At 33.9% G+C, this 12,474-nt stretch overlaps 1 protein-coding gene across 33 annotated transcripts in view; it reads left to right on the top strand.

Annotated features, from left to right (window-relative positions):
• The window catches only part of LOC129798300 (polypyrimidine tract-binding protein 2), a 712,220-nt gene that overhangs the window by 679,300 nt on the left and 20,446 nt on the right, over window positions 1–12,474 (top strand). The window lies entirely within an intron of this gene.

Genomic DNA, 12,474 nt, shown 5'->3' with positions numbered 1-12,474 from the left:
GGGAAGCGGTACACATCGGAAAAAGAAGGATCAGCTTAGAAAATTTAGATTTTTCCCAAAGCTTTCGGCCCAAACTTCAAGCCTTCACAGGAATTTCACAGGGCATGTGATTCAGGGCACGCACTTGATTTTTGTAATTCTTAAGATAAATATTGGGTAGTTTAAATTTTTGAATGTTCTCTTTTAGAGATAACTTTGTGATCAATATCACATTTTTTAAGTATTTATTAAAAATTGAGAAGTTTTTGTTGAGTTATGATTAGGGAGAGGTGGAGCTACTTTGAGCTGTAAGGCTTCGTTATTTACGATTTTTCGCGTATTTTTGTTAAAAACTGGACTTAGACCTAATGTAATTTAGCTCTACAAAACAATTGTAGAACTGAGTAAGAAAGTTGTTAGAACTGGCTTTCTGTAAATACATGACAAACAAGAATATATCAATATTCCCTCAGCTCAAAATATATAGCTTCACCTTTCTCTACTTTTAGGGCAGAATCACATTGACAATAAAATGCTCGCCGTAGCCTCACCGTGTTTCGTTAATTTACGTATTTTTATTCCAATTCTTACGCAAATTTTCCATTACCGTATTCCCTTATCTCATACTCGGTGGCACTAGGTGAAAATAATATAAGAAAATTGAAGAAATAAAACGAAAATTCGATAAACGGTGAGCAAAAAAAACTAAGTGAAACTAATCGTACAGTTTTTTTACTCACCGTTTATCGCATTTTTGTTTTATTTCTTTAATTTTCTTATATTATTTTCATCTAGTGCCACCGAGTATGAGATAAGGTAATACGGTAATCGAGAAATTGCGTAAGAATTGCAATTAAAATGCGTAAATTAACGAAATACGGTATTATTAATCGTATCGAGATATATTCATTACAAAGGTAATCATTTTTACAATGTCCATATCCCGTGTTAGAAGAACCTGCTAGTCCGTTTGTAGACTCGCCCAGGAGCGCCTTCCCCGTATTGTGGATGCTTCTTCTATGCTCCCGGAATTGTTGGGCGTAGGCGGTGCATTATATTACGTTATTAACATATGAAAATTGTCTAAATTAGACATTCAGATCTTTGCACCGGGCGGGACTCGAACTCACAACAGTAAGTCGAGCCAGGGAATCGATCCGCCCAAGAGCCAACGGTCTTGCCTATTGCGCCACTGATTCCCCATACGGTGAGCATTTTATTGTCAATGTGATTCTGCCCTTAGTCAGTATTTAAATTAGTTTAATTTACACTTCAAAAGGGGGAAGGTGATACTACATCGAAAACGCTATTTTTCGCATATTTATAAAGAAAGCTGGGCCTAGGTTTAAATTAATTTAGATCCACAATTGGTTTGTCTTTCTAAATTACATTACGTTAAAGATCAGCTTTCTTTAGAAATTTGCAAACAAATTGCGTTTTCAGTGTAGCCCTAGCTTCAATGTAGCTCCACCTCCCCCTACCTCCTATTTTGAGGTTAAGATTAAACTACTAAAAATAACAGTAGAGCACAACAGATATTTTACTACAGATTTATTGACAGACTCTACTATTTCAGGACAGAATTGTCCTTCTTGGTGAACGTTTTCAAAATGAAAAATTCGTTAAATTTTAAATAAAATCCTTCAAACAGCCATTGAAGAAGACAGTGTCAAAAGCTCTGGAACTATGTGTGTTTTAATTTTTGATTAAACCACTTTATCCTTATCGACGCTCAACAGAAGGACAATTTTGTCTTGAAATAGCAGAATAAAACCTCTCCGTCGGTGTCGGTTTATCAAACAGAAAAGAAGAATAAATTTATTAGAATAGTACGGTCAGTTAGTAATACTTGATGATGATTTAAAGCACGGATAATGACCTATGTTTGGATTTAATCACTTTTTACTTCATACGACGTTTCGGAGATGTTTGTCTCTTTCTTCATGTCTACAAATTTTATATCAGAACAATTTAAACATTAAAATATCAAAAATGTTTACATTACATTTATTATTAATACTTACATGGAGATAATTGTAAGTATCAGTAAAAAAGTGGTAGTATCAGAAATCCCTTGTGACCCGATTTATCCCAATTATCTCCATGTAAGTTTTAATATAAATGTAATGTGAAATTTTTTGATATTTTGATGTTTAAATTGTTCTGATATAAAATTTGTAGACCTGAAGAAGGAGACAAACATCTCCGAAACGTCGTATGAAGTAAGAAGTGAATAAAACCGAACATAGGTCTTAATACGTGTTTTAAATCATCATCAAATAAACTTATGTTCTTTTGCTACTAAAGTATCTTGGATCAAGAGGAAATGGTGCGATGAACCAGATAAATGGTTTAGTTATTGAGTGAATTTTTGTTCGGAAACATTGTGGACTGTAAATTGAATTGGGTAAACTGGTCTCTCACTCACGGTTTACTTTACGTGCAAATCAATGCAGTCATAGCAATAGATCGGCGTGATTAACGCGATTAAGTAGACTAATTGGATCATCAGCATGATCTTGAAAACTTAAAATTCCGAAAGGCAAAATTTCGAATTGGTAAAAGGATATTACAGGTAATCTAACGATTCCACCCATACTTATTGGAGGCAAAAGCAAGTTTTCTAAATTTTGGAAAACATTCCACACATTATTTTCCAGGTAATTTCGACCCTTTCCGGATTTTGACTATTCAGAATTTTGGTTGTGACTTTCTGTAAATAGCAACAACCTTACTTTTACGTGAATTCAATTCTTGAGAAAAAACGGTCTTTCTCCCTTGTATGGCTTTTTTGTATTTGTCATAGAGAATATTCTTCAACTAATTGGTCCTTCGAGTCAGATAAGTTTTATGTAGTTAGTCATACAGACTCTCCTCACACCAGACAATCACTGAATTAGATATAGAGCAATTATTTGCCAGGTTTGTTTGATTACTTTCGTAGTTTTAACATCCATAACCGCAAAATTCATAAATCAGAAAATAGCTTCAGTTCATAAAATGGCTGCAACCTAGAAAATTTATTCTTGGACGGTAAAATGCATAAACTTTCCTTCCTGATGTAGATCAGCTTTGTAAAAACGTTAAAATTTTTTAAAATAATAAAGTTAAAAGGATTTCTTCGTACCTTTTAATTTATAAGATATTAATAAGTTCCCAAAAGAGACTAAACCCCAAACCCTTTATCTAATTTACAAGTGTCCAATTTTAAAATGAAAGCTTTATGCTTTCCCGCTTCCATATGAGAAATTTGGGAATTTTGTCATCACTTAAGGTGTTCCCTGGGTCATGGGATTTATAACCTAACTTTTGGTATATAATTTATTACTGTTTATAGACCAGATATTCACTATGAAATTGCTTAGTTGGAATATTTAATAGTCTAACATATTGTATTATGGTTCCCAATAGAAATATTTAGCTTTGGCAATGAAACAAGAAGGAAATGGTTCGTTATTGTGGCTATATGTCTCTTCAACATTTTCACTCTCATTTTCTCATCTGACAAATTTTCTGTGTAATATTGGTCACAATGTGGGTCAAATTTACTCATAAGCTAATTCAATAATTAAGCGGTATGTTGCTAGTTAATTTGTTAGCAAAAGAAAAAAAACAACAAAAGGAAATAATTTAATTAACATTGTCACTATGTCAGAGTATGTTTTGCACACAACTTTGCATATTTGTGGTTTTATTTTATCCCAAAAACCCATTCTCTATACCATGATATAGAGGCTGAACCACAAATCCTCTCTTTTGTACAACATATTTTGGCACAAGACCAAGAGACATTTCAAAATTGTCTAGCATACGGCAAAATTTGTACTAAATAGCAACGATCTTCCTCTAACTTTATTTACTTTCATCGAAGACATTCGGGTGGATTTTTTTTTATTATTTTCAGTTTGTGGAAAGTCTCAAGTAGAATTTTACTGGGTGGATCTTTTTTATGTTTCACATTTGTGACTTGTATTTTCTAGGACCTTTGGTATCTATTGTACAAACGAGGAGAGTTTAGTCAGAAAGAAATCGTTCCGGAGAAATTTTATTGATGTAATTTGAAATGTTGAGAGAGAATTTGAATTTTATAACAGTGTTAACAGTCACGAATAAAAAAATCAAATGGCATCCGAAGAACAGAAAAAAACCACGGAATCCAATAAAATACAAGACGTGAGATTTTGAGTAAATAAATTACTAATGCAATAAATTTAAAATTGGCACAAAAATCGACCATTTGCCATAAACACAAAAGAAAGTGCGGTGATGCTCGAATTGAATCTTTACAATGTATCTTCTTTATCTTCAGATATTTCTGTGGACTTTTCAAATACCCAGAAACTTCCATTAACTTCTGAAATGGCAAAATGTCCAAATGCATTCAAGAAAAATTGTACTTTTGAACTGGAAAAGCACTCCATCGCACCTGTAATCGAATTTTCCGCGAGATGAACACTCTGGGAAAACACTCAACTCTTATACGGGCTTCAGATCTAAGACTTTGCTATATGGCTTAACCTCTGTTATTTTTTATAGGGGAAAGTGCCCATACTTGATACCAGTGAAAGCTTCGCAATGACTAAATGTTTCCTATATTTCTCAATAAACGTGACTCCGCAATATATTTTAAAAGCTGGCCTCTTTAAAACAATGATTTACCGGAATATCGGACTTTTCATTTATTGAAAACTCAAGAATAAATGGTGATCACTTACTTTTAATTTTAAACATTCAAGTATAAGAAATGAAATTTAATTTAAAATACGAAAATTAATAAGTTACTCAAGAAGAGAAATCTTGTTAAACCGATACTCTCATTTTATGGAAGGAAAAGAAGGGATATTTTACATACGAAGTGATAAAAGTATGGAGTGCCGATTTTGTCCGATGTCTCTGACTATTTCCATCTGGGTGAATCCGTGGAAGAACTGAAGATTTCCCTTCTCCCTGCCAGCCAATCGAATCCCCGAAGTTGATGTCCACCAGTCGCTTGGTGACTCCCCCGACGATTCCCCCTTAGGGGCAGCTAGCCTCCCGCGACGGCGACGATAAGAATACCGGTGGGGCCCATGGTGCGATTTCTCCATCAATTGACTCCAAGTCATCTTGGGAAGCCAATATTTAGCTTTACGTACGGTCTGGATTCCTAATTCGTAGGATGGCTCCTCCGATAGTTCTAAATGGCTGGGATTTCCTCCAGGAAAGTCCATTGTCTCGACGATAGGCATTCCTCCACATGGAGGAGAACTTTTGACTCTCCACCACTCACTCTCACTGCTTCCCCCTCGGGGATCTGATACAAACTGATCCGGTTGGGAAAAAGAGGACGGGAGGAAGGTGGATTGACACCACACATTCACAGACATGGCATTTATTCCGATTTTCGCCGTAATTTAAATAATTTTTATAGCAACGAATTTGATTTAAAAAAGTGCACGTTATAACTTTCCCATAGTTTTTAAAATATGGTTGCGATGAGTCACATATATATTGTTAAACATAGAAAATGTAGTCATTACGAAGCTTCCAATGGTATCAAGCATGAGCACTTTTCACTAAGTCAATCAAGAAGTCAATATTTTTGGTAAATTTCAACTTAGTATAATATTATTAAAGGTAAATGATGTATTAGATTCCGAAAAACTAATAAAATTCGTTACTATTTACGATTTTAAGACCTTCGGGAATTGGGCTATACCCTTAGTTTGAAGACCGCATTAGTATGTATTCCTAGTGTTTATAAGCCACATTTCTGACATTGCAGAATCATTCGAAAGTCTTTTCGAAGATTTGTTAAATTTTGAAAACTTATCTAAGACACGAATCTCAAAGTGACATTTCTCCGGTAGAATTGTAATACAGTAGGGTCTTCTAAATCTGAATATCTCAAATTCGAAAGGCTATCGAATGTAAAGTATCAAATGAGAGGTTATGTTAAAAATTTCGTATTTAGGATGATTCAGAATCATATTTTCCCGTTGCTTCTTGAAGATTTACACACACTATAATCGTATAAGAAGAAAAGAAAATACGTTATCACAAAAATTTGTGAGCAACTAAGGGCATTTATTTCAAAGTGAAATTTAATCTCACATAAATTCCGCTATTTTTTAAAATATCGTTCGAATTTTCAGGGGTGACAAATGTTATTCACATACCGCTAACATTCGGATTTGACATACTTTACTATAATTATTTAAAAATTATTGTTTTTTTCATTTATACGAGTATTTTTAAATATTAAAATGAGTATAGCAAAGACGAAAATTAATGCGATCTCTAAGTTTCTTTTTCGAATTTATTTTAGCGTTGAATTACAGTTTCGAACATTTAATGGCTCAACATTTTCCTGAATTGCCTTCGAATCGGTAGAACAGAAAATGTAATTCGGGTTAAGTTGGGCCACAATAAAAATTGCTCCAGAGATGAATATTTGATGTCACTCAAGCTTTTCGAAACTCCATCCGAAAATCCGTCATATAAAGCTCAAGAGAAATTATATTGCTTAGAGAGTTAAAACAGACGTTGATTTTTGTATTCTATTTTTCACGTTAATTTTTATTTTCATTTTTTCACATTCACTAAAGTTTTAGTGAAATTCAAAACTCTTTTCGGAGTTGATTTGTAGTTACAAACTTCACAGCTGGACCGTTAGTGTGCGCATGCTCATCGAATTTTCGAACTTCAACGAAACAAAGGCATTACTGTATCATCTTCGAAAACCAAATATAAGAATCTTTGTTTGCTTGTTAATTCCTCAAGAAATATCTCATGATTTCATATTCGAATTTCGAAATATTGCAAGTTTCAATATCTAATCAATTGAAAGAAGTTCATTGTATTTCTAACCGAATCATAGACGAAGTTCCTTAAAAACTATTTATTCCTCTCGTTCAATAATACCCTTCCCGATTTGAGAGCTCTTTACGGTTGAGGTTTTTCCTTTAACGATTCGAAGGTATATCAAAGTAAACTTATACCTAAACACCCGTTGGAACTTCGAACGCTTAAACCGACGAGGTACACAAAAATGAGCAGTTCATGAAAAGGACAGTTATCTTAATAAAATTACAATTCAAATGTTCTGCCATCCTGAAACTCCACAAAACTATATAAAAAATCCTTTTTGGTAGCAAACGTTTGCACAATGTTGTTGAGATTGTTGATGATTCAAGTGTCAAGAATATCGAAATTCGAAATAGTAGAACAATCAGCGCTAAAGCGCCGAGTATGTGAACTTTCCCATTAAACTTCCGGTAGATTTTCGAATAAGTTTGTCTTGATTTTGTACTAGCTTTGTCTCTCCGAAAGGTTATTTACTGAACGGTGCCATTGCGATATTTTATCAAATTTTAGAACTTTGAATTAAAGTTACCTTTGTGTATATTCGTAATTAGGGTTTGAATTTTCGAATTTTTTATCTAAGACACTTTTAGATTACAGAGATCACCGAATTTGTAGATTTCGGTCACTGCTGTAGTTTGAGTCCTTAGAAGTATCTGTACTTGAAGATAACTTGCAGTCTTTTTTCGGAAAATTTTGTTAATGTTCGAAAAATTCAAATAAGACTTCGAATTTTCATATTAAAAATACTCTCGCTTCGAACGTTCATGCCTTCGAATAATGTGAATTTTCTTTTATTTTTCTTAAATGACTTGCATATTTTTCTTAAATATTAGTTAACTTATCATCGATTATTGTTAATTATGTGATAATAATGTGCAACTTTCTTAGGAAAAATTAAAGAATTTCACATTATTCGAAGGCACGAACGTTCGAAGGGAGAGTACTTTCCCCTACTTCGTGGTTACGAGGGGATTTATAATGCAGTAGATATATTATGGGAGTCGTTGTTTTGTTTTCTACCAAAACAAATTGAAAACTGATACTCCAGACCAGGGGGGTGACATTAGCTCTGAAAAATGCGACCAGTTTTAGTGTAAATTTTTCCCTGTTTTCGTATACATTTCCCGATATATCTTCGAAACCACGTAGGTTGCCAATTTGGAGGTTTCGGTTGCTCATTTCATATTAAATTGACTTTTATTTTGCATTTGTACTTTTTGCTAATGCCCAACGCACAATAACTATTGTTTGTAAACATGTTTTCAAAATTTTCTATAAGTGTGAGGGAGATGACTAGATCTAGATCTCACTCACTCTTATTGAAATGTCAAAAACATGTTTACTAAACAAAAGTTATTGTGCGTTGGGCATAAATCATTCCACAATAACAGAAAATACCGAATAAACTCCAAAGTTTTTTCGGCACGCTAGAAACATATGGGAAACATAGGAAACGAAATTCGAACAGGAAATACCTTAGCCACGACTTGGATGAAAGAAAGAGTAGAATTTGCATCTCTTCCGGTGTTCGCCAGAGAATTCTTTTCTTTTCAAATTGAAAGACTTTGAATTTTTACCACAGCGTTCGACCCTTGGTGTGGGTCTTCCTCAATGGACTGAGAAAACACCAAGGGTCGAAAGCTTTGGTAAAAGTTCAAAGTCTTTCAATTTGAAAAGAAACCAATTCTCTGGCGAACACTGGAAGAGCTGCAACTACGTAGAACTCGTCAGATACCTACTAAATAGAAATAGAGGAGTCTTTTCTTTGTCTTTCGAAGCCGATCTTCGAATGTCTATTTTTTTTCAAAAGCACCTTCTGTGAATGCTCAGATTCCATTTATTTTCCTTTCGAATTTCGAAAGGATTTGTAATTTCGAAAGGTTTCGTATGAACGCGGGGAGTGTGAAGTATATATAGTGCTAGTCCTTGATTTGTGCTTGTGACGGCAGAAAAATTCGTTATAAATCCACGATGGAGTTCTTTTTTGCCCCACAAAATACACATAGCGTGATATTTGCTAGGCTGGGGACAATTTATATTCATTTTGCCGGAAATATGACTCACCACGGTGTGACATTTGTGTGATATGTGTATGTTCACTTCACCCCCGATAACTTTGGGGAAGAATCCACCATCGGAAGCTGCGGGGTGAAGAGGACTCCACGAGAGCGGAAAGTATGGGATCCATGGGAATGTCACCATTCCTCAGAAAGCATACAAGCGACCCCATTGAGAAACATTGAGGTAAATTACCGTTATCAGGTAGATGGATGAATGGGTGGATGGTGATTGACGTTTCAAGTGTAAAATGGGTAAAAGCTCTGCGATAACTCTTCTCTTCTCTCATGCCATCATCCACCTGATGTGCTGGAAAAGTGGAAAGTGACTGTGTGGAGCTTTGGGGGGAGGGAAATGGAGAAAGAGTATGGAAACTCAAATTGAGATGCATTGATATGTATTGATAGATTCCACTAGCTTAAACTCTCGGTTAGAGCTCTTAAATATCCCAACAATACCCCAACATCTAATCACTTGAAAGGACAATCCAATTGAAAGAGTTGAAGAGCACAACTTTTAGTATATTTATAACACTCAAGATAATAATCCTCTTTAAATGAAATTGCTCATTAACAAGCTTATATTCAATAAATTCATAAATATGTGAGTTTATAGCTTAAAATTATTCCCTTACAAGTATAAGAATTCCATAAAAACATCTAATTTTATCGCAATATAAATGAATTCGCTAATCTCATGCAAAGAACATGCTCTAATTGTAATAAAATTGCCCTCAATAGTGCAAGAATGAAAATAATTTGCTACTTCCTTTATGTTTTTTTTTAATCGAGCATTCCTTTTTACATAATTTTACCATTAAAACTCCACATTAACAATAAATTTTCTATATCAATTTCCAAGGATCTCTCAGCATTATTCTTTGCAATTTTTTATACCAAGAACTACTTTATCAAAAGTACCAATTAATGGCATACAAATTAATCATCTTATGTTTAGTGCTAATTGGTTTTAAATTGCTCTCTATTAGTACATTGTTGATTTTATATTCGCGAAGTAACTGTTTGATTCTTAGCAATTACCAGCAATTGCTCTTGTAAACAATTCCAGAATCTGGTGAAAAGATGTAGTAAAGGAATGATGTAATAAGATCTTTGAACTTGACATTTGAAAATTTATCAGGATATTGGTGGGAAATATTTATATTTTCACCATGAACTTGAGAATTAGTTTTATGGGAAATGTTACTGATTCCTCTCATTCAGTAATAACCTTCCAGATTTGAGAACTCTCGACGATTGAGGTTTTTTCTTTACCGATTCAAACTTCGAACGTATATAAGAGAGAACTTTGCTAAAAATCCGTTGGAAGTTCGAACGTTTAAAGCGCGAGTTTCACAACATTGATTACGTTCATGAAAAGAACATTTATTTTAATGAAATTTAAAATCAAACATACAGTGCCCGCTCTCTAATCCGGATCGCCGTAATCCGGACGAGTTATTAACGGTTACATTTAAAATCATTTTGAGGTCATGTGTGCATGTGTGTTCAGCAATGAAAATTAATTATCCTGTGATGTTTTTGTTTAATAAATGAAGTATAATAGCGTAGAATTCTCTAATTATATCTTTTTAAGCTTCTTTAAAACTTTTATTCTAATTCTAGAAAAAAAACCTTGTATATATTTTCGAGACGTTGAACAAATCCAAAAATCCATCCGGATTACGAAGCGGAGATCTGTCATATTGTCTCCCAATCATCCGGATTACAAAGCGAGCACTGTACTATCATCTTCAAATTTTACAAAACTACACAAAAAATCGCTTTTTGGAGAAAACGTTTAAGCACTGTTGTTGACAGTTTATAAATATTTGGGATTTTATTCATATTTAGACCACTTTCGATTCAATGACGGATATCACTGACTTTTTATGCCAATGTATCTTTTTAAGATGTTATTTTAAAATCTCCAGTGTTTCAGTTTTAAGGTTAAACTCTTTTTCTAAATATGAAGAAATCATTTCCATCACGATTTTCCATTGAAACAAAATTTAAATTTAGAAATTTGTTCATTAGCTAAGTTATTCAGAACCCTGATATGTTTTTAGTATTCATGTGACTTTAAGTGAGGTATTTCAAAAGACATCCCTGTGAGCTATCCGTTAGTGAGTCTTCGAAAATCTATCCTAGATGTTTGTTTCCAAGATAAAATCTCCCTGACGTGTTTTATGATTTACCCAAATGGGTCATGGCTAAAATAGAACTACTGACAGACTTTCTGTATTTTTTCGAAAAATATGAAGACGTAAATATTTCATAGCAAAAAACATTAAATTAAAAAAGCTGGTCTTTAATCTACAAAAATTTTGTTTAATATTTATATTTTTTTTTAATTTACCCGTTCACAATATTTGACTAATAGCTTATTTTAACAAGTTTAAATAATTTTCGAAAATATTCCGAATATATCACCTTCATGAAGTAGCGGAGGATCGGATGGCATGGGCATCTAACCTAGATGTCCGACTCGGCCTCGATGATGCCAATCTGTCTCGGCTGATATTTTTTTAATTTTTGACAATCAATGTATTTCATCTTTCAAGCCTTTTTTATTAACATCTAAAATTATGATAGAAGAAGGCAGTCCAGCATGATATTATACAGGAATCGTCAGAATTTGACTACAGCCCATGACTGTCCTTCAATTAGATAACTGAGTTACGATTAAAAGCTAATGACTCTGCAGAAGCTTTACTCCTATACAAATTATTCAAATTAAATATGAATTTGCAATTTTAGTACAAAATTTATTCGATTTTGTTAGCTCATGAGAGTTATTATGGTAATCACTTTGGTCAAATGAATATTTCCATATTGAATACTCATTTGCAATTTCAATGGGATTATTTATGTATATTTGGATTCTAATATTGGTATTCTCTTGAAAATAGAGAACGATTAGCTTATACAATCACACTTCCTGTGACATTTGGAGAACCGTCTGAACTCACCTAAATCGCCCTGGGAAGCCCACTTTAGACTAATCGTCCAATATGGAGATTTGTCTCAATAATCCAGAGGTGAATTCTGGTAGTTCTCAAATATTAGCAAAGATTCTAACTTACTCGTTTGTAGGTCAATCTCTTGTCCACTTCTTGCCGGGGGGGATGAGGTTATAGGGGGTAAAAGTCACTTGGTACTTTGCACCAAATCGCTGGTGTGAGCTTTCTCTTGGATGGAGTGATTTTCTAAAATGAACCGTAGATGGAGAAGTTGTTCTCGTATAAAATGGACATAGGGTGGATAGTTGAAAAGTTCCCAAAGAGAATATGACACTCTCAACTTATATCCAATCAAATATCCTCCTGAGAATGTTCACCAGTAACCACCCTCAGCATTTCACCATCCTCTGTGTATCTTCTTTTACCAGGGAACATGGGTATGGTTCAGTGATGGCACTCAAACAAGTCTCAGATATGCATTGGAGTGGAATGTGTGTGTCTGCATATGTTACAACACACGTCGAACAGCGATAAAATCAATAGAATCCATTTGTTATCTGGCTTGAGAGCTTATTGTAGAGGAAGAATAACACTCACATTTCCTTCTACTTTTTTTATGGAACTCCCTA

Source organism: Phlebotomus papatasi, chromosome 1 (assembly GCF_024763615.1).
Source record: "Phlebotomus papatasi isolate M1 chromosome 1, Ppap_2.1, whole genome shotgun sequence".
NCBI classification, from domain to species: Eukaryota; Metazoa; Arthropoda; class Insecta; order Diptera; family Psychodidae; genus Phlebotomus; species Phlebotomus papatasi.
Note: the sequence above shows the minus strand (reverse complement) of the source record. Positions and strands in the feature narration are given on the sequence as shown.